The following is a 27,250-nucleotide window of genomic DNA, read 5'->3' on the forward strand; positions in this document are numbered from 1 at the left end:
TTTTAAGGTTTTGTTTTTCAATTTGCGTTTCAGGGTGAAACTGTCTGCATTAAAACAGCCGGAAAGCAACCTTGTAGGAAAACAGAATTTTTTTCTGTGATTATTCACAGTGTGCGAGTTCATTTTCTAGGCAGTTACAGACTTGACTGTCAATGTGCCAAGACTAAAAACAATTCCTAAACAGTGGATTTTAGTGGGACCATCCAAGGGACTGTTTCAACATGAAACTGGAATAAAAATGAAGGAATATGCGTCATTTTATTTATAATCTAAATTACCTGCAGTGACGTTCAAACAGTGGTATGTGCAACCTTCAAGGTACTTGAAAGTCTGTCAGTGAGCACATAGCCAGACCACCACTGCTGCCTGGAAGAAGTTAGTATGCACCCTGCAAGACAATCTCCTACCATTGCGGGAGGAAGAACCAACTTCATCCCTCACAGTGATCCATTGCTATCACTGATGTGCAGTCCCTCCCACCTCACCATCTCAGCTTAGAAGTAAACAAAACAGTCATTTCCAGCCTAAGGGGAACAGGAGATGCAACCTAACTTGAAAATAAAGCAGAGGCAGCAGATACCACGGAGGACAGTAAAAGCATTATAGTACTCATTTTCAAAACAGATAGATGCCTCAAATTGTCTAGAAAAACATCTGTCTGCTAAAAACATACAGACCCTGATTTTGGAAAGTCAGAATTTGAATGTTTCACACTGCAGTTCATCCAAATAGCGAGGGGGCTTCTTGTAGGTGTCTTTTGGGAGAGAATAGGGAGGGCCCAAAAGTAGGATATCCAACTGTGATTTTCAAATGGGAAGAAAAGTCCATGTCTACAAAGAAGAATGTTTTTATCTAACCTGTTTCAGTCACATCCAAGTTACAAAAAGATGCTCTGATTGAGCAGCTGAAAAAAAGCAACACTGGGCCTTCAGGATGGAGATAAATGCGGTTCTTTTTATTTGGAAAATGACCGGACATGGGCCGTGTTTCAGCGTACAAACGCCTGCCTCAGGGGTCTAAATTAAAAACATATAATATAAAAATCATAAATCATTATTAATAAAAGCAGACATTACATATATAGAAAACTTCTTTTGAAACTATATACAAAATAAACATTTATATAAATTAAAATGTCAATTTTGCAAAACAAGAAACGTGTTTAGACAAATCATTCCAAAGGGAAACCACTACCATATAAAATAATTAAATGGGGGGACAACTACTATGAAAAAGAAGAATAAATGAGACAGTCTTACCAAAAGTCCTTATGGATATAATCACAGAAAGTAGGGTATATATAATTTATATAAATGCTTTTTTCTGTTTCTGTTTATGCTTGTATGCTGTTTTACCCTCTCTTTTGTTACCCTGATTGAGCAGCTGACCATTGGAGGGATTAAGGCATGACCCCTTCTTAATTCCCCAGTGGTTGCTGCCCCCCTCCCTCGTCCCTGAAAGTGAAACAAGAAAGGAAAACCGGATACTCTGTCAGCTGTAGGCAGTGGCGTAGGAAGGGGGGCAGGAGGGGCGGTCCGCCCCGGGTGCACGCCGCTGGGGGGTGTCTGCTCCGCTGGTTCCCCGCTCCCTCTGCCCCGGAACAGGTTACTTCCTGTTCCGGGGCAGAGAGAGCAGGGAACCAGCGGAGCCAACACAGCTCCCACCGACGTACACTCGGGGCAGACTGGCCCTCCCACCCACTCCCTTTCCTATGCGCGCGACTGGCAAGAATGCACTCGGGGGGATGTGCACTGAGTAGGGTGGGGGGTGCACCGTGCTGCACCCGGGGGGGGGAGTGCACCGTGCTGCACCTGGGGGGGGGGGAGTACGCAGCAGCGAACTGCCCCGGGTGGCAGCCGCCCTCGCTACGGCACTGGCTGTAGGTAGTATGGCCATTCTAAACAAAGAAGCAAGCAGGCTGGAGAAGCAACCTAGTGATTAACACAGTGGACTGTAAACCAGGGGACACAGGTTCAAATCTCACTGTAATGCTTTTATTTTCTTTTCCCTATGGCTCTCTCCTGAACAGAAAAATACTTCATATACCTAATGATATAAGACAGCAGCAAGACTAAAGGCTATTGATGTGGTACATTCAGGTATAGTAGGCATGTATCTGTTCCTGGAGGGATCACATTTATTAAAAAAAAAAAGTCACAGTCTTAGGTCCCCTTTTAGAAAGCAGTGGTAATCCCAACGCGGGCTTACCGCACACTAAACAAGAAGTACTGCCGGGTTGCTGCAAGCTTTTCTTCCTTTCAGTTTTCATAGTTAATAAGTCTATTCATCAGTCTTTGGAATTTATAGATCACGGCCTATTCAAAACATTCCTTTATCAATTTTTACATGATGTAGGTTTAACAGAATATTTAGAAGGGCATTTTTGAAGAAGTCTGATTTTGGATGTTTTGCTAGAAATATCCAAAAATTGAGTAGTAAACATAGCCATTTTTGAACCTGAAAACCAGGGGCGTAGCCACGGGTGGGCCTGGACGGGCCCAGGCCCACCCATTTTCCCTCCAGGCCCGCCCATCCGCATTGCTGTCTCTATCCCTTTTGTCCCACGGAGGCAGCGCTTCCTTCCTGCCCTGTCTTCTCCCGAAGCTCCCGCCAGTTGCGCTGCGCTGCCATGCAATTGCACACGCAGCTATGCTCCTCCCCCTGCCACGTCTATCTGGCCCTCTGTGATGCACTTCCTGTTTAGGGCCGGATGAACGCGGCAGGGGGAGGAGCGAAGCTGCATGTGCATGGCAGCGCAGCGTGACCGGTGAAGGAGGATTCCACTTGCAGGGAGAGACCGATGCAGCGGAGCTTGGGGAGAAGACAGGGCAGGAAGGAAGCGCTGCCTCCGTGGGACAAAAGGGATAGAGACAGCGCGAAGGATGCGGATGGGCGGACCGGGAGGAAAAATGGCTGAGCTGCTGGGACATGGGAGGGAGAGGAGGAAGGGGCTGGAGGGAAGGGAGAGAGTTGCTGGGACATGGGAGGGAGAGGAAGAAGGGACTGGAAGGAAGGGAGAGAGCTACTGGATATGGGAGGGAGAGGAAGAAGGGACTGGAGGGAAGGGAGAAAGCTACTGGATATGGGAGAGAGAGGAAGGAGGGACTGGAGGGAAGGGAGAGAGCTACTGGATATGGGAGGGAGAGGAAGAAGGGACTGGAGGGAAGGGAGAGAGCTGCTGGGACATGGGAGGGAGAGGAGGAAGGGGCTGGAGGGAAGGGAGAGAGTTGCTGGGACATGGGAGGGAGAGGAAGAAGGGACTGGAGGGAAGGGAGAGAGCTGCTGGACATGGGAGGGAGAGGAAGAAGGGACTGGAGGGAAGGGAGAGAGCCGCTGGGACATGGGAGGGAGAGGAAGAAGGGACTGGAGGGAAGGGAGAGAGCCGTTGGGACATGGGAGGGAAAGGAGGAAGGGAGAGAGCCGCTGGACATGGGAGGATAGGGAGAGAAAGAGGGGTGATGGATGGAAGGATGCAGAGAGAAAGGGGAGAGACTGGAAGGATGTAGAGAGAGAGAGAGAGAGGGGAGACTGAACAGAAAAGGGTAGGGAGATAGAGACACTAGATGGAAGGATCAGGAGAGAGGGTAGATGGGTGGAAGGATGAGGAGAGAAAGAGGGAAGACACTGGATGGAAGGGTAGGGAGAAAAAGGAGACGCTGGATGCAAAAGAATGAGGGGAGCTGCTGGATGGAAAGAGGGAGAGGACAGAGTAGGGAAAGACTGGAGAATAAGAGGAAGGGGCATGTGGAGAACAAGGGTGAGGAAAAGATGAAAAGCCATAGGTGGTGAATGGACAGGAAACCCTGGCAAGAGAAAGACGAAGGAAAGTAGAATCTAGAGACTGGGAGCAACACAATGAGAAAAAGTAAATGGCCATACAACAAAGGTAAAGAAAATTTTATTTTAATTTAGGATAAAGTAATATGGTACCTGTGTTAATAAAGTTTCAGAGACCAATACTTCCTTCCTTAGGTCAGGAGAGGATACCATAACAGCGTTATGCTGACCTGAGGCAGGAGGGTTTGGCCTCTGAAAGCTCATTGAAAAGGGTGTTAGGCTTTTAAATAAATTTTCTGAAACCTGATGCACTGAAAAGCAGCACTTTACCCCTATTTGACAAATGCATCTGATTAGTGTGACTAAATTTTGCTGGGAAAGGGGGATAGAGAGAAACTTTTGTGCCCACCCACTTTAGGTTCAGGCCCATCCAAAATTGGCAGTCTGGCTACGCCACTGCTGAAAACATCTATGCTTTTGGTTTGAAAATCTACTTTTTCCTAGACATTTTCTGCATAATGCATTTTTCTTTTGGGCATAATCAAATGGGGACGACCATCTCTAAAGGCGTCCATCTCTAAGGACGTTCCGGTGAAGGGGCGGGTAAACCCGTATCGAAACAAGATGGACGTCCATCTTTCGTTTCGATAATAAGGTCGGGGATGCCCAAATCTCAACATTTAGGTCAACCTTAGAGATGGTCAACCTAAATGTTGAGATTGTCGAACTTAGAGATGGTCGTCCCCGGTTTTCGGCCAATAATGGAAACTGAGGACGCCCATCTCAAAAACAACCAAATCCAAGCCCTTTGGTCGTGGGAGGAGCCAGCATTCGTAGTGCACTGGTCCTCCTCACATGCCAGGACACCAACCGGACACCCCAGGGGGCACTGCAGTGGACTTCACAAATTGCTCCCAGGTGCATAGCTCCCTTACCTTTGGTGCTGAGCCCCCCAACCCCACCCCCCCAAAACCCACCCCCCACAACTGTACACCACTACCATAGCCCTTAGGGATGAAGGGGGCACCTACATGTGGGTACAGTGGGATTCGGTGGGTTTTGGAGGGCTCACATTTACCACCACAAGTGTAACTGGTGGGGAGGGGGGGATGGGCCTGGGTCCGCCTGCCTGAAGTGCACTGCAGTATCCACTAAAAACTGCTCCAGGGACGTATTTAATATTTTTTTGAGAGCTCACATGTTCCACCACAAGTGTACCAGTTAGAGTGGGACATAGGCCTGGGTCCCCTCTTCTAAGCTGCTCGAATAAGAATAGTCATCATATCTGAAGATGTCATAGAGCCTGGTATGAACTGTCAGTCACATTTTAGGGGGCTTTGAGGGGGTCAGTGACCACTTGGAGAGTAAGGGGTTTATGCGTTAATCTATCCAGTGATCATTTGTTCATTTGAGGACCTTTTTGGTCTCTTAGTCATGATGATTAAAACAGGTCTAGCCAAAAATGTCTTAAATTTGGCCCTAGGCATTTTTGTCCATTATTGCAGAAAAACGTTTATCTTCTAGTGCTGCCAGGTCCGTCCAAAATAATGCTCCCAACATGATCCCTTGAAATTTGTATTAACTTTAGAGCAAATCTTCTAAATTCGCAGTGTTGAAAATCACAACTTGGACATTTTTGAGAGAAAAACATTCTTCTGCCACCGTATGACTTTTTGGCCTTTTTTTTTTTTGTTTGTTTTGAAAATGAGCCCCTTAGGTTCCTAATTTGTACTTTTCTGTTTCCATGGTTACTACAACCCTGTACAAGTCTGTTCTCAAATTTTTATGTCAAAGCAATAAGCAAAAATGATCCATTTTAGAATTTAGCAAATAACTTTGGAGCCTTGACACCTCATCTTTCTCAGATTGTTTTTGAAACATGTCTGACATGCAGTGGTATTTGTTATCTGTGCATTTTGGACCCCTTTTACAAAGCAGTGGTAAGCCCAACGCAGGCTTACTGCTCGCTGAAAAGGAACTACCGCCGGGCTACCACAACAACCCAGCAGTAATTCCCACCCCCAGTGCATCGTCATATCCAGCGCTACAAAAATATAATTATTTTTGTAGCACTGGTGTGTACCCAGTGATAATCACTGTCCAGTTAACACCGGGTTAGCGTGGGAGCCCTTACTGCCACCTCAATGTGTGGCAGTAAGGGCTCCCCCCCACACACAAAATAAATGGCCGCGCAGCAAGTGCATCACTTGCCACATGGCCATTTCTTTTAAAAAAGAAAGACCTACCTGTTACCCGCTGCAATAAAAAGGGGGCCTCACCTAATTTTATGGTCCCATTTTACAACTGTGTTTTGTTCCTAGTAAATAAAACAAGCCCAGTTCCCAGACTGATTTTAAAAAGCATTCTGTCAGCATGAAGGACAACACTGAATTGAGCCAGGGAGACAGCAGAGTTCTCTCCAACTTTTATGATTGCTAACAAATGCCTTAACCATACTATTTTGCTTCAAATGCAGAGTAAGTTTACCTAGAAAAGAATATAATGAGCACCAGTGGGATATGGGTTTTTATGTCTTGGATGAGATGAACAGTTCATAACTCATGAGAGGTGAAGTCCCTAATGGATTATGAAAGTATATTTCATGAGAAATATGAATTCATCATAACACAGATGCTCAAAATTGTAAACATTTCTACGTACAGCAACTATATAACAGCTACTGGTTTCCAAGCCTTCAGAGAGAGGAGACTAGGTAAAAGATTCAAAAAGGGGCATTACTGATATGGCATCTAAGTTGGATTTTGGACCTTTTATGCTAAGGGGCAGATTCTATATATGGCGCCTGAAAACTCTGTGTGGAATACTTTTCTGCCTAAGCATATTCTGTAAACGGTGCCTATATATGGAGGGGCATTTTCGAATGGGAACACCCATCTCTAAGGGCGCCCATCTCTGAGGACATCCCCGCGAAGGGGCGGGGCATCCCGTATTATCGAAACAAGATGGGTGTCCATCTTTTGTTTCGATAATACGGTCGGGGACACGCAAATCTCAACATTTAGGTCGACCTAAGAGATGGTCGACCTAAATGTTGGGATGGTTGACCTTAGAGATGGACGACCTCGGTTTTCGCCAATAATGGAAAACGAAGATGCCCATCTCAAAAACAACCAAATGCAAGCCCTTTGGTCGTGGGAGGAGCCAGCATTCATAGTGCACTGGTCCCCCTCACATACCAGGACACCAACCGGGCACCCTAGGGGGCAATGCAGTGGACTTCACAAATTGCTCCCAGGTGCATAGCTCCCTTACCTTTGGTGCTGAGCCCCCTAACCCCCCCCCCCAAAACCCACTCCCCACAACTGTACACACTACCATAGCCCTTATGGATGAAGGGGGGCACCTACATGTGGGTACATTTAGTTTCTGGTGGGTTTTGGAGGGCTCACATTTACCACCACAAGTGTAAGAGGTGGGGGGGGGGTGGGCCTGGGTCCGCCTGCCTGACGTGCATGGCATCCACTAAAAACTGTTCCAGGGACCTGCATACTGCTGTGATGGAGCTGGATATGACATTTGAGGCTGACATAGAGGCTGGAAAAAATGTTTAAATTTTTTTTGGGTGGGAGGGGGTTGGTGACCACTGGGGGAGTAGGGGAGGTCATCCCCCATTCCCTCCGGTGGTCATCTGGTCAGTTCGGGCACCTTTTCAAGGCTTGGTCATGAAAAAAAATTTGACCAAGTAAAGTTGGCCAAATGCTTGTCAGGGACGCCCTTCTTTTTTCCATTATCGGCCAAGGACGCCCATCTCTTAACCACACCCCGTCCCGCCTTCGGTACACTGCTGACAAACCCCCCGTGAACTTTGGTCATCCCTGCAATGGAAAGCAGTTGAGGACGCCCAAAATCGGCTTTCAATTATGCCGATTTGGGCGTCCCTGAGAGAGGGACGCCCATCTCCCGATTTGTGTCAGAAGATGGGCGTCCTTCTCTTTCGATTATGCCGCTGTTAGTGTGCTATATAGAATACACTTAGTTGATATCACAGCACTTAAAACTACGTGCATCCATTTACACCAAGGGAAACATGGTGTAAATGCTGGCACATAGATTTAAGCGCACAGGGGCATATTCAATAACAGTGCGTGTAAATTTTGGAATGCCCATGAAATGCCAATTTCCCTGCCCATATCACGCACCTTTTGGGATGCCCCCATTAGAATTTAGGCACTCTGTTATAGAATAGGCGAGTTGTGCACATAATTTCTAATTATTGCTAATTAGTGCTCGGTATTGTATCAATTCTGATTAGCTTGTTAAGCCAATTAAGGTTTCATGCAGAGTTTCAAAATTGGGGGGGGGGGGGGGGGGGTGCATACCCGACTTATATGCCAGGATTTATACCTGATTTTAGCAGGTATAGGTTCTGGTGCATAATTTTAGTCATGGAAATCAGCACTATGCATTATTCTCTAAAGGGTGCTCATCCCAGCGTGCCTTTCATAAAACAATGAGTGCCGATTTTTCCCAGTGATTAACTTTGAGCGCTATTTACTGAATCTGGCTCTCTGTGCTAAATTTTTATACATTTACTTGTTGAATTTACTATATTTCTCTGTTTTACACTGTTTGTTACTATTGTATACTGGTGTGTATGTTATTTTGGGGCCCTTTTACAAAGCGTTGGCAATCCCAACTCAGACTTACTGCACGGTAACTCAAAACTACCGTCTGCCCAACATGGCCGCCAGCGGTAGTTCCACCTTGAGCATGTGTCATTTCCAGCACAACAGAAATTTTTTTTTATAGTGCAGCGCTAACCCGGTGGTAATTGGGCATCACTGCGTGCTGTCCAGTTACCGCTGGGTTATGACGGGAGCCTTTACCGCCACCTCAATGGTGCACAGGAAAAATGGCCCCCACCACTACTGCAGGGCCCTTTTTCCCACAGCTTAGTAAAATATTGTAAGCTGCCTAGAATTTTAGATGGTGCGGGTTATAAATCTGTAAATAAAATAATTAAATAAGCCGCTGTAGAATGCAACAGCCTCCCTACTAAAGCCTGAAATACAGATTTTTATGCCATGTTTAGATGATGTTTTAAAACATTTCCATTTAAAACATTGGGCCCTGTTTAATAAACCATGCTTTAGGCGTGATATCGATTTTAGGGCACGCTAATGCTAGAGACACCCATAGGAATATATGAGTGTCTTTAGCATTAGTGCTAGCTAAATTTTAGCGTGCGCTAAAAACGCTAGTGCGCCTTAGTAAAAAGGCCCATTGTTATTATGATTCTTTATTGACTCCTTGTATTATGTCTTTATTGTGATCCTGAAGCACTTTGTATTGGTGTATTTCATATTGATTTTGTTGTGCTTCATATGTATGTAAGATTATTATTTGTTATCCAATCTGAAATTTATGGGATAAAGCAGGCTATAAATCAGTGTATTAAATGAAATTAATTGTCACCGGAGCCTCTAATGGGTTCACATAGCAAAGCCAACTTCAGCTGCTGCTGCTTATCCAGGCAGCAGGGCCTGACATTCCACCACCCCGCAGACCCTGCAGATTATGACACATCTGGCTCACTCTCTCGCCCTATATTCAGATAGATAAACATGTATCTATTTATTTATTGATTGACTGTGTTTTGCATAAGAAAACCTATGTATAAGAAGGATCAAACGACAGAGAGCTAGACTGAGTCTTAGCAACAGGCGAGAGCACGTTGCAAAACATGCCTAATAATTCTCATGACTCAAGAAACTAGTTATCTAACTGCAATCTTCTTTAGGAGTGGATAGTTAAGAATCAGAACATATAAGTTGGTCACGCCAGGCATTTGCAGTATTCCTCAAATACAGGGCCTGTTGCCGCACAAGCAATCCGGAACTACCGCTGGGCACCACTCCTGCATGTGCCATTTCTGTTGCTATAAAAATATTTTCTATGGGGTCCTTTTACTACGGTGTGCTGGAAAATGGTGTGCGGTAGTGTAGACATGTGTTTTGGGCGTGCGCAGAATTTTTGTTTTAGTGCACCTACAAAAAAATGCCTTTTTTAAAGTTTTGCAAAAAAAATGGACGTATGGCAAAATGAAAATTGCTGCGTGTCCATTTTGGGTCTGAGACCTTACCGCAAGTCATTGACCTAGCGGTAAGGTCTCACATGGTAACTGGGCGGTAATGTTCTGCATGCGTCAAATTCCACTTGACGCGTGTAGCTGCCACGTGTCAGAAAATAACAAATATTTTTCAGACGTGCATAGCGGATGCGAACCAAAATTGAAATTACTACAAGGGCCATGTGGTAACCGGGCAGTAACTCCAATTTGGCGCACATTGGGCACGCGTAGGATAAACACAAAGGAATCCTGTTTAGAAGGAATGGTTCCGTGGAATCTTAGCGGAGATTGGGTGGTGACGACGGTAATTGGAAACAAAACGGGAGCTGGGCAGACTTCTATGGTCTATGCCCTGATCGTGACTGAATAGATAGGGATGGGCTGGAGTGTAAATTTTAAGGGGCTTCGACGTTAGCTTCAGAACTTAGTACAAGAACAGTACTGGGCAGACTTCTACGCTCTGTGCCCTGAGAAAGGCAAGGACAAATCAAACTCGGGTATACATATAAAGTATCACATACCATGTAAAATGAGTTTATCTTGTTGGGCAGACTGGATGGACCGTATAGGTCTTTATCTGCCGTCATTTACTATGTTTACACAGCTTAGTAAAAGGGCCCCTATTGTTGTAGCAGCAGTTATCGGGCAGTGCTGCATGCTGCCCCGTTAGTGCCAGGTTAGCATGGGAGCCCTTATCGCCACCTCAATGGGTGGCAGTAAGTGCTCCCCACAAGTGGTTCACTTACTGCACGGTCATTTCTTTTCCAGAAAAAAAAGACAGCCTTTTACCCACTGCAGTAAAAGGGGGCATCAGTGCACATCAAAAACACACGCTGATACTAGCGCAGACCCCCCCCCCCTTTTACCACAGCTTAGTAAAAGGACCCCACAGTTTTATAATTCTGAGGAATCCCCTATAAAAATAAGCATAAGTGGACACAAAAACTAGAAGAAAAAGAAATCTATTATAAATATATATTTCACTTATATCTACCCAACAAAAAAGTTTGTTCCTACTTTCACTTACTTTTATAAAATATGTCCTTGTAGAAGCTATTACAATGTCAACACTTTAAGCTGCATAAATTTATAGTTGTATTGAATTTTAATGGCACTATAAATGTCTGGAGTAATGGTGATATATCTATTGAAATAGATTGCAATAGAGAAATATAAAAAAATACATAAATGTAATCTGATAGACTGTGTATAAAATATGTTTTTGCAACACCTTTAATGATTGAAAATCATAGAAACTTTCCATTTTAAATCACTTGAAATTGCAGTTATGTTTCAAACAGTATATTTTCCCCCCATGACATAAATCTATCCAGACAAATACTGCTTGATTTCTTGCTCAGACACTACATCAACTTTAATGAGGACATTTAGAATGAATTTTATGTTGACCTGAAAAAAAAACTAATTAGCATTAAGCATGGTGGAAATAATGGCTTTAATGGGCTCACTCACTAAAATGTGTGTCTTTTACAGCTACAAAAGGATATTTATGTGATTTGAGTGCTAAATATGTCAAATCATGTATTTTGTCTCTTTTTCCCTTTTGGTATTCATATTGTGACTCTAAGGGGAAACTCAGATTTCAAGAATCTTTATTATCCACCCATGCAACAGCAACCTATTTGATGGATAAGAAGGTTTAAAGCTAAGTCAATACTTTCAATAGGCTTTTTTTTTTGCTGCTGGGAACAGCGTCCATTTTGTTTTGTTCTAGCAATGTATGCACGTTAAATGAGGCTTAGCTGACATCACTGATGTCCGTTGCTGCTTTCACAAAATGGAGGCTCTCAACAAAAGGAATCTGTCTTCAAGGTATGTTAGCTCAGAGTCAACTTAAGGCCACATTTAAATATTAAAAAGACCGTATTTTGACCTTGCTATAATAACTTGCTTTAAATCTTAAGTATGAAATATCTCCTTTTAAGTTGTCCCAAGAGTAAGCAAAACAAGCTATAAAATGTCATTTGTAATGTGAACTACATCTTTGCATTAGATTCAGTAGGTACAATGATGGTATATAGACTATAAACAATAAAGGCAAATTGGATGAGGTATCATAAAAACGTATTCTTTTTAAAATTTTATGTTTTAACATCGATTTACATCAAGACAACAATTTTGAACAGTAATTTTTCATATCAAGGAAAACAAAAAAAATGAAGATGCATGATATCTTAAAGCTATAAAGGAAAATGAAAATTATAGACCACCATAAAGAGGATATCCAAGCTAGAAATAATGCAGATAATAAAAAAGGAAAACCCATTGACTATTTCAAGACCTTTTATACAATCTCTATGAACTTAAACAACAGAAGCAGAAGGTCCTCATGCCAGTTTTATTACTTTGAATGAAGTATCACAACTGTGCGGGTTCATAAAATACAAAAGAGACATCTCTGAAATATATTTGCAAGGAAACATAAGAAAAAAACCTAGCTCCCAGGGTGACAGTTTCCTGCTTCAAAAGCAAGAAACTGTTTTCTACTCTCCTGAGTCTTTTTATACACATCTGGAAAAATCCTTACATTAGTACCATGAAATTCTACATTCTGATAGTGAAAAATGCAAAAGCATAAAAGAGTCCTTGTCTTGGGCAAACATGAATGCTACAAGCAAAGTTTCTTTACCAGTCACAAATTCTCCAAAAGTATCTAAAAGTCTGTTAATGTCTAATGTAGATTCCACTAGATGTGATTGCCTCTCCTGATTTATACCAGATGAAGATACATAGAGGGACATTTTTGATATAATGTCTAAGTCCAACTTTGGATGTTTTGCTAAAAACATCCAAAATTCAAGTGGGGGTGTCTATCTTCTTTTTTTTATTATTGCTATTTGCTAGATGTTTTTGTGCTCTGCGCATTTATCTTTTTGGTCCATTTTCAAAAAAAAATGTCCAAGTGAAAAATGCATAAAATAAAGCCATTGGGATGGAGGAGGAGCCAGCACTCATAGTAGACTAGCCACACAGATATCCCAGGAGAGCAATGGGGCACCCTAGGGGGCACTGCAGTGGACTTCAAATAAATACTCGCAGCTACACATCTCACCATTGCTTCCTTATCCTGTCTGCTGAACACCCAAAACCCACCCAAAACCAACTACCCCCAACTATACACCACTACAATAGCCCTTATAGGTGAAGGAGGTATATATATATATATATACACACACACATACACACTGAAAACAGATCTTTTCAAGAAGGCATACCATAAACACTCATCTTAAATACTAAATAATAACATTAACTATCACCTATACAAAACTGAACTTTTATTTCATGACTGACTAAACACTCTTCTATTAATGATCAAGCATTGCCACTTTAAACCTTATGTCGAATAGGGTCTCTCTATAGTCGATGACCTAATGTATATTACAATCCAATGTATTACTCAGGAACCTTCACGCAATACCATAATATATTCTTCTTTAACATGCATGTATACACATGGTATATATATATATATATATATATATATATATATATATATATATATATATATATATATATATACCATGATCTGTTCCATATATATTATGTTCCATGTATGTATGCACCTTAACGCAATACCATTTGTGATTATGTTACCCGGAAATGGCAACCGCCATTATGGCAAATGTAAGCCACATTGAGCCTGCAAATTGGTGGGAACATGTGGGATACAAATGCTACAAATAAAATAAATAAATAAATAAATAAAATATGTGGGTACAGTAGGTTTTGGAGGGCTCACAGTTTTCACCACAAATGTAACAGGTAGGGGAGGTGTGGGCCTGGGTCTACCTGTCTGCAGTGCACTACACCACTAGTAGACTACTCCAGGGACCTGCATGCTGCTCTAATGGACCTGAGTATAACATCTGAGGCTCCCTATCTGAGGCTCCCTATCCGTTTTCACATCCTGTTCAAACTTCTTCTACTAACCTATAAATGTACTCATTCTGCTGCTCCCCAGTATCTCTCCACACTCGTCCTTCCCTACACCCCTTTCCGTGCACTCCGCTCCATGGATAAATCCTTCTTATCTGTTCCCTTCTCCACTACTGCCAGCTCCAGACTTTGCGCCTTCTGTCTCGCTGCACCCTACGCCTGGAATAAACTTCCTGAGCCCCTACGTCTTGCCCCATCCTTGGCCACCTTTAAATCTAGACTGAAAGCCCACCTCTTTAACATTGCTTTTGACTCGTAACCACTTGTAACCACTCGCCTCCACCTACCCTCCTTCTCCTCCTTCCTGTACACATTAATTGATTTGATTTGCTTACGTTATTTTTTGTCTATTAGATTGTAAGCTCTTTGAGCAGGGACTGTCTTTCTTCTATGTTTGTGCAGCGCTGCATATGCCTTGTAGCACTATAGAAATGCTAAATAGTAGTAGTAGTAGTAGTGAGGCTGGCAAGTAATGTTTGTAATCACATTTTGGGGGGGAGGGGAGGGGGTTAGTGACCATTGTGGAAGTAAGGTGAGGTCATTCCTGATTCCCTCCAGTGGTCATCTAGAGCACTTTTCGAGGCATATTTAAAACAGTTCTAGACCAAAATGTCCAACCTTTAGCCCTGGATGTTTTTGTTTTGTTCCATTATGGCAGAAAAAAAACATCAAATATTAGAAACACCCAGCTGCCACCCTTAACACGACCCCTTGTGATTAGAATGCACTTCTGGTAGACTTCATAGAAATAGGTCTAAAATTGGTTAGGAAAATACCAATTTGGGTGTTTTTGTGAGATAAACCATCCGCATACAGATTTATGCCACTTTTTGGACGTTTTTCTCTTTTAAAGAATGAGCCCCACAGTATATATAATATTTACAGGAGGCATAATGTTGTCTGGAAATTTCAACACATATTTCAAATATTTATAAAATGCATTCTTAAGTGTTATAGAAGAAATTCATGGAAAGTTCAGAATACATACATTGAAACACTTAGCTCTATTTTCCATAAACTTCAGATGATGATGAAGATGATGATGATGAATCACCATTTTATCAACTACTAGAGAAGTCTGAATCTGTTTGATAGATTCCATCTCTTGGTTCAGAATATCCACTTTCCTTTCCACAGCATTAGACTAAGACTCTACCAGTTGGGATCTTGCCAAATTTTGAGAAGGAAATCGAGCAAAACTCCACAAAGTTTGTGCATGGATTCCACTGCAAGCCAGAAATAACAGATAGTCTTACCCAAGGAGGAACCGCAAAAGATGTTAAAGGTGCCACTGTATCTCTAGCTGCACTCAGCTAAGTAGGAAGTTCTTCCCTTCTCCCTACCTCCATAGGCTCCTCTGCATATCCTGCTGGTTCACCTAGCCAGCTGCTCTCTCCCCCCAAAGGAAGAGTCAACATTGCAGATGGTTCCTGCATTTGAGGCACAGATGGCTTTGAAGTGCTGGTGGCAGGGCTGGAAAGAGCAGGCTCAGTGAGACTTCACTGTTGAACGGGGAGGTGTCCTCTGCCCTCCTCCCCCAGCAGGAATGCCCAGAGAATATTGATACACCATTGCTGCTCTCCCGAAGCCAAAGAGGTAGGGGTTGAAGCACATGGGGAAATGCTGATTTTCCCTTATCTCTTAGGCATCTTTAAAATGAGGAAAGTAGTCTAATGCTATAATCAAATGGATAGACTTCAGGCTCCTTGCTACAGTACGTTGATGGTTTCGGCCATCTTGGATTCCCCATAAAGAGGTAGTCATCACAACAAAGGAACTATTACCTAGACTAGCTTGCTATTGGAGGCATTACTCACAAAGGGGCCCTTTTACTAAGGCGTGGTAGGCATACCATGAGCCTACTGCGCAGTAAAAGAGCATTACTGCGGGATGCGCTGAGATGTCCCACAGTAGTGTTCTGCTAATCCCACACTGGAACATATTTTTTATTTTCCAGTATGGGAGGTGTGTCTGAGGGTGGAGAGTAGGCATACCTGCACTAATCAGGTAGCTTGTGCATATTACCGCTCTACCTGATTAGTGCAGGAGTAGCATGGGAGCCCTTACTGCCTCCTAAATAAGTGGCGATAAGGGATCCCAGCAATAATGGCCATGTGATTATGGAGAAATTAGCAAGCGGCAATTACAAAAAAAACCCTCAAATGCAGCAATTTTACTGCTGTGCTAAAAGTAGCCGCAGTGCGTTGGAAATCCACGTGCTAACAACGGTCCCGGCCACTTTTTAGCATGGCTTAGTAAAATGACCCCATAATTAGCTGAATTTTTAAAAGAATAAGCCAATATTTTTATCTTGATGTAGATATTTCTTAACCTGTTATTCTAATCTTTTGATATTCAGCTACAGCTAACCCTTTAGCATTGTGGTTGAATATATTTCAAAAATAACTGTACAAATGGCCCTCTTAAATCTAACCAGACAATCTTTGTGTGAATACATTTAACTTAATACTCAGCTTCAATGTTAAGATAGTTAGCTGTGGCTGAATATCTGAATATCTAGATAATATTAACTAATTAAAATTAACCTGCTGATTTTGCTGCTCTGTAGCTTTCAAATATTCACCCCTTGTAGTCAAAATAATTCAAACTATCCAGCTAAATTATGAACGCCATCTCCCCCCTTACCATTCTTTGATCTAGCACCTTTTTTTGTCCAGTAAGTATTCAAACATAATATGAATATATTATATCTATTGAAGCCAATCAGAAGTGAGAGTGGTAGTTGCAGAATTTTAACTGGCTAGATTTGTATGATTAAAAGTCAAATTTAACCACATAGATCATTTTAAATATTGACCCCAGCAGGGGTGTAGCCAGACCTTGGGGTGGGAGGGGGCTAGAGCCCAAATTGGGGGGGCACATTTCGGTCCACTGCTGCCACCCTCCTTCCGCTATCCTGCAGCTCCCCACCCACTGCCGCCACTGTACGTATCTTGCCTGGCAGGGGTCCCCAACCCCTGCCAGCTGAAGCACCACCACCGCAAATACCTTGGCTGGTGGGGTTCTTCAACCCCTGCATGCTCAGTTTCACTAAAAGGAACGTGCCGGGCCATGAGGGGAAGAGAGAGCAGGGCAGGCAATGCGGTGGCACTGAAGAGCAGCGCTGGATGGAGGCTTCAGCTGGCAGGGGTTAGGATGCCCACCAACCAAACCAGGGGCTCAGAGCAATTGGCAGGGGCCCAGGCCCCCGTGGCCCTATGTAGCTATGCCACAGGACCCCAGTGGGTACAGAGATAACACAACAAGGGCCCTCTTTATTAAGCCATGCTTTAGACACGCTAGCATTTTTAGTGCATGCTAAAAATTAGCATGTGCTAACGCTAGGGACACCCATGTTGGTGTCTCTAGCATTAGTGCATGCCAGTTTTTAATGTGTGCTAAAAACACTAGTGCACCTTAGTAAACAGGGACCTTTTACTAAGCCACGTAAGCACCTACGTGTACCCAATGTGCGTCAATTCCAAATTATCGCCCGGCTACCACGTGGCCCAGGTGGTAATTTCATTTTTTATGCACGTCCATTACGCATGCCGGAAAATACTTTTATTTTCTAGCGCACAGGTTGTAATCTGTGTTTGAACGCGCATTGACCATTACTGCATGAGATCTTATCACTAAGTCAGTGTCATGTCCCCTACCTAAATGCAAGCGGCGTCCTCGGGAAGCATATGCTCCGTTCGGACAACACCAGCGATTGTCTCATTTCGTGATTATTTTGGAGGAACACCCGTATATGTCAATTTGAAGACCCCTGAAGAAGGCCTTTTTGGCTGAAACACGGACCATGTAGGGTCCCAATTAACATTTTCTTGGTGCTCTTACCATCTGTGGTTTCAGTCTGGTCATTCTGGATTTCTTCTGCTTGATTTGTTGCTTTTATGTTTTTTGCGGGAGTTTTGGACTCTTTTGTTGTTCTTCCTACACTACCGCAGGCCATTTTTCAGCGCACCTTAGTAAGAGGACCCCTAAGGTTCCAAAGAAAAATGCCTTTTTGGTTCACAGTGCTGGTCTGTTAGATTCACTTCAAATGACACTATGATGAATATATTAGCAGTGTTCACGGGATCTTTTTTTCATTTTTATTGTGTTTAATTTCATTAATGCTTTATTTCCTATTGCCTTCTTTCTTTTAGTGTGTATTGAAATATAACCCTTATTAAATTAATTTCCCATGAAAAGTCCAAGCTTTTCCCCAGCAGCTCTTAATTTGTAAGGGACAAATCTTCCAGGAGCCTTGCAACTCAACCTCCTTCAGAGGCCACTGATTCTCATCCTTCTTGGTAAGCATTTGACTCCAGCAGGGGGCTGGTTCTCTCAATCTCCCTTTCTTATTGGTAAAATCCTCCTTTGAGCTGCTGATGTTCTCCAGGCTCTCAGCGTCTGATTCAGGGCCGCCAAGGGGGGGGGGCGGAGGGGCAAAATTCCCCAGTCCCGGGCCTCCAAGGGGTACCTGGCACCGGGGTCTCTCTCTCTCTCTCTCTCCTGCTCCTGATGGGACCCGAGTGATCGTGTCCCAACAGAAGCAGGAGAGTGAAAACTCCAGCGCCAATGCCGGGCCCCCCTTGGAGACTGGTGCGGACCCAGAGGAGCACTTCCAGCACTGCTGTTCTGCCCAGCTAAGTGGCTGCTTTTCCTCTCAGGTGCGCCTGCTCGGTTTTGAAACCAAGCATGCCCTGAGAGAAAAAGCAGCTGCAGGGGCAGGCAATCGGCAGAAGAGCAGCGCTGGAGGAAGACATCTTCTGCTGGTGGGACCTTGGGATCCCCGCCAGCCAACATATTTCAATTGCGGCAGCGATCTGGGGGGGCAGCGATGACGATTGTGGAGGGGGGCAGTAGTGATCTGGGGGGGGGGTGGCCCTGCCCCGGGCCCGGTTCAGTCTCTCGGCGGCCCTGCTCTGATTCTGTCTCCACCAGCAGCCATGTCACTCTTCTCTTCAACTGTGAAGAGGATGTGTTGGGTGGCAGTCCTCTTCAAAGTTAAGAGGCACCTCTGGATCCCAAAACTCCACCAGTTGCCGGGGCTTCCCTGCAGCTTCAACCCCTAGCTCTGCTTATTCTTAGTACTGGTATAGTATGTTACTGTATGTTCAACTAGGTGGTTTTTGCACTTCATATTGGTATGATATGTTATGTTCTGGTATGTTAAGATAGGGTTTCTTGCACTTGGTACTGATATGGTATGGTATGTTAATCTGACATAATTTTGTAACAAAGTTTATAAACGGTGTGTTCTAAAACCATGAAGCAGATGTAGTTAAGGATTAATCTGAACCATCCTGCATGACCCAGAAAACAGACTGGAAAAAGGAAATAAGGCATCGGAGCAGACATGGTGGTAAGAACACAGAAGAATTTTTGATAAATAAATGTTAAAAAGTACACCCGGCATGGCCGTGTTTCGCTCAGCGGGGGCTACTTCAGGGGCTAGTCATTACCTTATGATGTGAACCATTCACTTCCCCACAGACATTACAGGACCTCCAACCTCCAAGGAGGTGTTCTTATCACCATGTCTGCTCTGATGCCTTCACCCAGTCTTCATGATACATACTGAAATAAACGATAGCATGTCTATACACAAGAAACAAACATCAGCAACTTGACTTCAAAGACAGAACCTTTGGATGAATAAATTAAAACTTGCAATGAGTGAATGTGTGACAAATGTAAATATTTCACAAATTGATTTCCTAAGAATGACAAACAGAAAACACAGTATGTCATACATTTTTTAGTTTTCTTTAATTAATGTATTTGTTGTTGTATGTTTTTATATGTTTCCAGAGACAATTATGTAACCCTTCCGCCAAAATTTTTGCAATGTTTTTATTCATGCTTCAATAAAATATTATAAGTGCCATAAATGTTGCTCTTAACTCACACCTGGGATTTCCTACCTGGCTTTTAGTTCTTTGGAACACCTCTGGTGTTTCATTGCCTCTTGTGTCTTCTGCTACTGTTAAAATAAAGAAAAACATAAGGAAAAGGTAAAACAAAAAGAAGATGGATCTATAACATAAGCAAAAGAAAGGTGACAATAGTATGTAAAAAAAATCTAGAAGAAAAAAAAATGGGAAAAATAGGTAATAAAAGAAATAAATCTGGGACCAAGTATTTAAAAATATTTATCTCCAGGTAACAGCACCTGCTTTTCAGAAAAATGATAGTGACTGGGGCCTTCTCTGAATTTTCAGCACTATTATCTGGATAGTTGAGCATGCAATTTAAATATTGAGCTGTTAATAGTAAGAGGGAGAGGAAACATGAAAAAAAGAAAAAAAAATTATATAGTACGAGTGTGGATGTGTGGATGACAGAGAGGGTGTCGGGGGGGAGGGTGGAGGAGGGAAAGGGAGAAAGCTAATGGATGCCAATCTGAGGAAGGCGAGAAAGTTCACCACCTCATCACTAACTTGGGGGTCCTTTTACTAAGGTACGCCAAAAAATGGCTTGTGCTGGTGTTGACGCATGTATTTGGCATGCGCAGGTCCATTTTTCAGCAAACCTGCAAAAAAGGCCTCTATTATTTGGCCGAAAATTCAATGTGCGGCAAAATGAAAATTGACACGCGTCCATTTTGGGCCTGAGACTTTACCACCACCCATTGACCTAGCGGTAAGGTCTCACGTGTTAACTGCGCGGTAATCATCTATGCGCATAGAATGATGATTACCGCTCGCTTTCCACCGCGCGCCAGAAAATAATTTTCCGGCACGCGTAAAAAGCAAAATTACCACACAGGCCACAAGTTAGCTGGACAGTAACTCCGAATTGACGCACGTAGGGTGTGGTTAGGCACCTAGCATAGCTTAGTAAAATGGCCCCTAGAGCTCCCTACTTCTTGTGTCTCCTTCGCCAATCAAAGCAGACAAACTACACCTATGCTCTTCTACAATCATAATAATTTGGCCATGATTACATACTCTCTGATAACTAGATTAGAATAGTATAGCCCATTTTATTTAGATTTTCCCCCGATTAAGCTAAAGAGATTAACTTTGTCCAAAATGTGGTTGCATGGTTTTAATGATATAAAGAAGCATAATTACTGCTTTCCAGTACATACAAGATTCAAATTCAAGATACTTTGCATGATATATAAGTGTGTATAGAGGGTTAGATTCTTTATATGGTGCTTGAAAATTCCACGTAGAAAAAAAATATGCCTAGGCGTATTCTCTAAAATAAGGTTTAAATTTCCATGTGGTATATAGAATATGCCGAGCGCCAGTCCACGCAACTAAATTTAGTTGCAGTCAATTACTCCAACTGGTGTAAATCCTGATGCCTAAATTAGGTGCGGAGCAGGTATATTCTATACAATGTGCATAGATTTTAGAAATGCCCATGACCGACCCATTCTATGCCCATAACCATGCTCACTATTCAACTATTTTAGAATTTATGCATACCATGCTACAGAATACACTTAGAAAGTACTGTGTATAAATTCTAATTCATGTCAATTAGTGCTAATTGCTTGTTAACTAGTTTAATTATACACATTATTATAGAATACACTTTGATTTCCACGCAAAAATCTTGATGTGATGTATAGAATCCCGGGGAGAAGAGCTTACCTAAGGGGCCCTTTTACTAAGGCACGCTGAAAAATAGCCTGCGCTGGTGCTGGATGTGTGCAGATCCATTTTTCAGCGTACCTGCAAAAAAGGCCTGCAAAAAATCAGCGCGTGTCCATTTTGGACTTGAGACCTTACTGCTACCCATTGACTTAGCTGTAAGGTCTCACACGTTAACCGAGTGATAATAGTCAGCGCGTGTACACTGCCAATTACTGCCCAGTTAGTGCTATGCAGTAGAAAATAGAAATTATTTTCTGACGCGCATTTTGGATACACGTAGAAATTAGAATTACTGCCTGGGCCATGCGGTAGCTAGGTGGTAGTTCTAATCTGAGGTGCATCGTACTCACGTAGGCGCCTACACGTCTTAGTAAAAGGGTCCCTAAATATTTGGCAGGTCTTTTGGGTCAATATGTTCCAGTCAGGTCATTTTGTTCTTCCTAATTGGGTCTACTACGGATACTATCCCTGACATAAATCCAGTTAGCATCAACAAGGGTATATCTCTCTTCAGTTGCAATGGATGCACCTTGTTTATGGAGTAATAGGCTAATGGCTAGAGCAGTGAGCTGAGAATCAGGGGAGCCTGCTTTAAATCCCACTGCAGCTACATAAATAGGACTGTATAAAAGCCAGTCCTATTTTGGGGCTTCTTTTACAAAGCCACACTAGCGATTCCTGTGTGGCAAATGAGAGGAAGCCTATTTAATTCCTATGGGCTTCCTTTCATTTGCCACATGGGAGTCACTAGCTCGGCAGTGCTTCATAGCTGGTTAAGTGCTGAATATCAGACATGGTCCGTCATTGAATTTCCAGGGGTAATGCAGGCGACACTCAGCAAAACGCTGATCACTGCCAGCTGAATATCGGCCCCCAGGTGCCTCGATTAAACTGAAAATTCATCTAAATTCAGATGTCTAAATTGTGGGTACTTAACTGAAGTACTGTTTTCTTTCTCAAACTGACCCTTCAGTGCTTTCCCCATGGGCTTTAAAATGGGAGAAATCCTTTTGTTTATCTGACCTCAGGTGCTCTGTGCAATCCAAATGCAGATAAGCTGATAATTTAGCTGCAAAATATACTGAAACACATGTAATTGAAATATTGTTCAAAGATATATCTTTTGAGTTGTTCATCTATATCAAATAATTATAGTAATGACATGCAGCAATATGTAACTTCAAACTACTTTGGATTTTATAAAAATAAATGTTTAAAAAACCATGACAAATATATAATGATAATGTTAATGACAATAGCACAAGTGTACGAAGGAGCTTGGCTCAACTCAATAGACTAACTTTGGCATTACATGGCAAATGCTTCTCACATATTTCTTAATAAAATATGATTGTTTATGACACGTATCATTGCTACAGATGGAGAAAGAGGGATTTTCTCCAACTGGAAATCATTTTGAAAGATGATTTTTTTCACAGAATGACTTTTATTGCTTTTATTTTTTAACTTCAGTCGTTTCAACTGAAAAAAAATCTATAACTTTTCTGCTGTGCTTACAAACCACGACAGCGAGCTACTCCCCAATAAATTACTAGGTCTTTTCGGCTTTTGCCATTTACGCCTGTAAGTCTGCTATACAAACCTGGGACTCTGTGCTGAATAGCATTATGTAAGATGATTCTGATGGGATTAGGTGCCTTAAAATGCCCATGAACTCGCCATGACCCAAGAAAATATCTGTAAGGTTCTAAATCTTTCCGTGCCTTTTGACATTGTATTTACTGTATTGTGTGAAAAGGATCCAACTGATAGAATTTATCTGCAAGCAAGCTCAAAGCTAGTTCCCTATCAGAGGTGCTACAACAATAACCAACAATCTTTTCAAAGCTGCTCGTGCCATATTTAAACCAGATCTTGTTTCATTGATAGTAATATTCTTACCTTGGAATAAGATTAACATGATTAGAATAGAGCAGGAATGGTAGATAGAATATACAATATCATACAATACAGTTCTGCTCAATAGAGATACTTTTTGTTCACATCTTATCACATGGTTTAGGTCAGATTATAACAAAAATATGACAGCATAAAAACAGTCCAAAAATAAACACAAAATTCAACGAAGTAAAAATTATATTTGAACAATTAAAAACTTTTTAAGCAAAAAAGATTTTACTTTACATCAGGGATCCTCACACAGATCTGCTCGCTTGTACTTAAATCTGCATTACCCAGCCTATAGTGGCCTCAAGTATAAAACTACCTACGCCTCCACCTTTTCCTATATTAGCGCACAAATGTGAAATGGTCTACCTAAAATTGTAAAAATTACCCCTGATCATCCGACCTTCAAAAAATATCTTAAGACCTTCTTACTTGGAAAAGCTTATGCTCCAGACCCGCCCCGCATCTCTACCTATTGAATTAACTTACTCTTTCCACATTTCCCCACCTTTGCTATTACTCCTTTGTCTCTTTCACTTCCATGTTGTTGATTGATTGTTATAGAACTGTTGTATGATTTCTGTAGATTACTGTTAGCCACATTGGGCCTGCCCATGGGTGGGAAAATGTGGGATATAAATGCTTTAAATAAATAAATTAATAAATAAATAAATTCAGTTCTCAAGGTCCACAAGCCAGCCTGGGTTTTTGTTCCTCAATGAATATGTATGAGATCTATTTGCATTCACTGCTTCCATTGCATGCAAATAGAATTCATACATATTTATTATGCAAATCCTTAAAACCAGACTGGGTTGTGGACCTCGAGGGCTGGATTTGAGGACTCCTGCTCTATGTCATGGATAGACCTCACTGTCTTTCTCCTGGTCTTGCTCCAATAGCAAATATGCTACACACCAGAATGGACTTTCAGAGAGTACTGACTAAACACATCATGCAATGCAAGCAGTGAATGCAAATAGATCTCATACATATTCATTGAGGAAAAAAAAACCCAGGCTGGCTTGTGGACCTTGAGAACTGAATTTATTTATTTATTTATTAATTTATTTATTTAAAGCATTTATATCCCACATTTTCCCACCCATGGGCAGGCCCAATGTGGCCAACAGTAATCTACAGAAATCATACAACAGTTCTATAACAATCAATCAACAACATGGAAGTGAAAGAGACAAGGGAGTAATAGCAAAGTAATAGCAAAACCTTAACCCCTACATATATGCCGATGACGACACAATCCACATCCCGTTTAAGAAGGACTTAAACGAAATAACCAATGAGATCAACCAGAGCTTCCAGATCATGCACTCATGGGCGGACTCATTCCAGCTAAAGCTCAACGCTGAAAAAAACCCAATGCCTAGTTCTCACCTCTCAATACAATGTAAATAATTACTCCACTATAACCACACCTTACTGCACACTTCCTATATCAGAAAACCTGAAAATCCTCGGAGTCACCATTGATCGAAACCTCACACTCGATACCTACGTGAAGAACACAATGAAAAAAATGTTTCAATCGATGTGGAAACAAAAGAATTAAACCTTTTTTCCCAAGAAACATCTTTTGCACCCTAGTACAGTCACTAGTTATAAGCCACCTGGACTACTGCAACGCCCTGTACGCAGGCTGTAAAGAACAGACCATTTAAAAACTCCAAACAACCCAAAACACGGCAGCCAGACTCATCTTTGGAAAACCAAAATATGAAAGTGCAAAGCCCCTAAGAGAGAAACTACATTGGCTTTCGCTCAAGGAACGAATTGAGTTCAAGATCTGCACAACCGTGCACAAAATCATTCACGCAGATGCCCCACTCTATATGCTAAACCTAGTGGACCTACCGCCCAGAAACGCCAAAAGATCGGCCCGCAAATTCCTTAATCTGAATTTCCCCAGCTGCAAAGGAGTGAAATACAAACAGGCTTATGCTACGACCTTTGCATACAAAAGCACACAGTTCTGGAATGCGCTACCCAAAACCCTGAAAACCATGAACAATCTAACCAGCTTCCGCAAAGCTCTGAAAACACACCTCTTTAACAAAGCTTACAAAAGTCACCCTCAATGATACAATTCATTCCCCAAATCACCCGAACACATCTAAAACACTTCGCACACAACCTACCCAACATCCGCCCATCTACTACCTCTTTTACCTCAGCTTATGATCAACTGTATTTAAATCATGTATTGATTTTATCATAATCTTACTCTGTAAGCCACCTGCAAAAAGGTGGGATAATGTGTGGTACAAATGCAATAAATAAATAAATCTACACCAACAAAAGCAGATCCTCAGCAACCACATCCCAGCAGCTAGCTGTCTTCAGTCCACTTAGGCTTCAAATATCCTCTAGTGGATCACTGCCATATATCAGTTTCTTCCCACCATGTTACATTATAAGAGGTCATAACCCTTTACTTTTCAGTTGCACTCAGCAATAGACACTAGTCTGATTGTCAGCCATCTCCAAACCACACTCATCTCAACCATCTCAAATATAACAATCAATACATATAACACAATTAGTTCAGGTTTATTCCCACTGAAACAATTTCAGCATCACAACAAAATCAGTCTGAGGGAGGGAGAGTAGGATTGTTCTGGTCAGAGAACAGTAATTGGGAAAAAAAACTGCCAAGAACCCTTGCATAGGGATTTCAAGTATGCCTGAAGCAGTGGCATAGGAAGGGGGGCGGTCCGCCCTGGGTGCACGCCGCTGGGGGGTGTCGGCTCTGCTGGTTCCCTGCTCCCTCTGCCCTGGAACAGGTTACTTCCTGTTCCGGGGCAGAGAGAGCAGCTCCCAGCGGAGCCAATGCAGCTCCCAGCGACATGCACTCAGGGCGGTTCGGTCCTCCCGTCCGTCCCTCGCCGCTTTCCCATGTAAGTACGCACTCCGGGGGGGGGGTGTGCTCCGGAGGGGGAGGGTGCACCGTGCTGCTCCGGGGAGGGTGGTGCGCAGCGGCGACCCACCCTGGGTGTCAGCTGCCCTCGCTACGGCACTGGCCTGAAGCCCTACTGACTTCCCTAATTGCCTGATCCTTTCACAGGAGTTCTGCTAAATACTTCAGCTGTATCTGCAGACTGGTGGCGCTGTTCAGAAGGCTCTTACATATATCTTTCTTTTAAGTGGGAAATAGTCCTCTATCTGTGTATTTTGATACTAGTCCTAGACCCCTGAGGCAGGCGTGGTTTACGCCGAAACACGGCCCGTGTCGGTCTGATTTCAATAAAGGACTCCTGTTGTCGCAGTCTTGAAAGCCCAATTGTGTTTTTGTTCTTTGTGTACATTTTTTTGGAGGGTCTAGGCCCCCGTGGCCCCCATAGCTACACCACTGCTGTGGAAGCTACATAGATAGTGTCTGGGAAGAAGTAAGTCCTAGCTATTTTGCTTCAGTGACGTCTGCCAGCAAGTTTCATGTGATACAGTCTGTCCCTCTTGGCCAAGAACAGTTGAAACAATGGCTACAATAGGGAAAAGAGTTAACTGAGGGAAGCTGTGAAGGAAGGCATCTGTTTCCTGAGGCCTAGGTGGACTGCTTTTGTCTGAGCCAGAAGTCAGAAATGAGTCTTTGACTCTGGTTTAATATTCTGACAATTTTATGTGCTGAGCAAAGTTCACCCTGCCATAATTTATCATCATCAATTTAATGCATAAGGTGACAGTATGTCACTGCTGTGGCTTATTTTCTGCATCTAATGATTAGATAGTCTGAAGGCTTTTTTTTTTTTGCTAAGCTTTTCAAATAATCACTATAAAACAATTTCATATGACTACTCTATGTACTGATGGCCAAGGGTTTTGCTCAGTCCCGGCTATGAGTTCTGGACCTTGGTTGACCATAGAAGCTCCTGATTACTGCTAGGGCACGGTTTCT

Source organism: Microcaecilia unicolor, chromosome 8, assembly GCF_901765095.1.
Source record: "Microcaecilia unicolor chromosome 8, aMicUni1.1, whole genome shotgun sequence".
Classification (NCBI taxonomy): domain Eukaryota; kingdom Metazoa; phylum Chordata; class Amphibia; order Gymnophiona; family Siphonopidae; genus Microcaecilia; species Microcaecilia unicolor.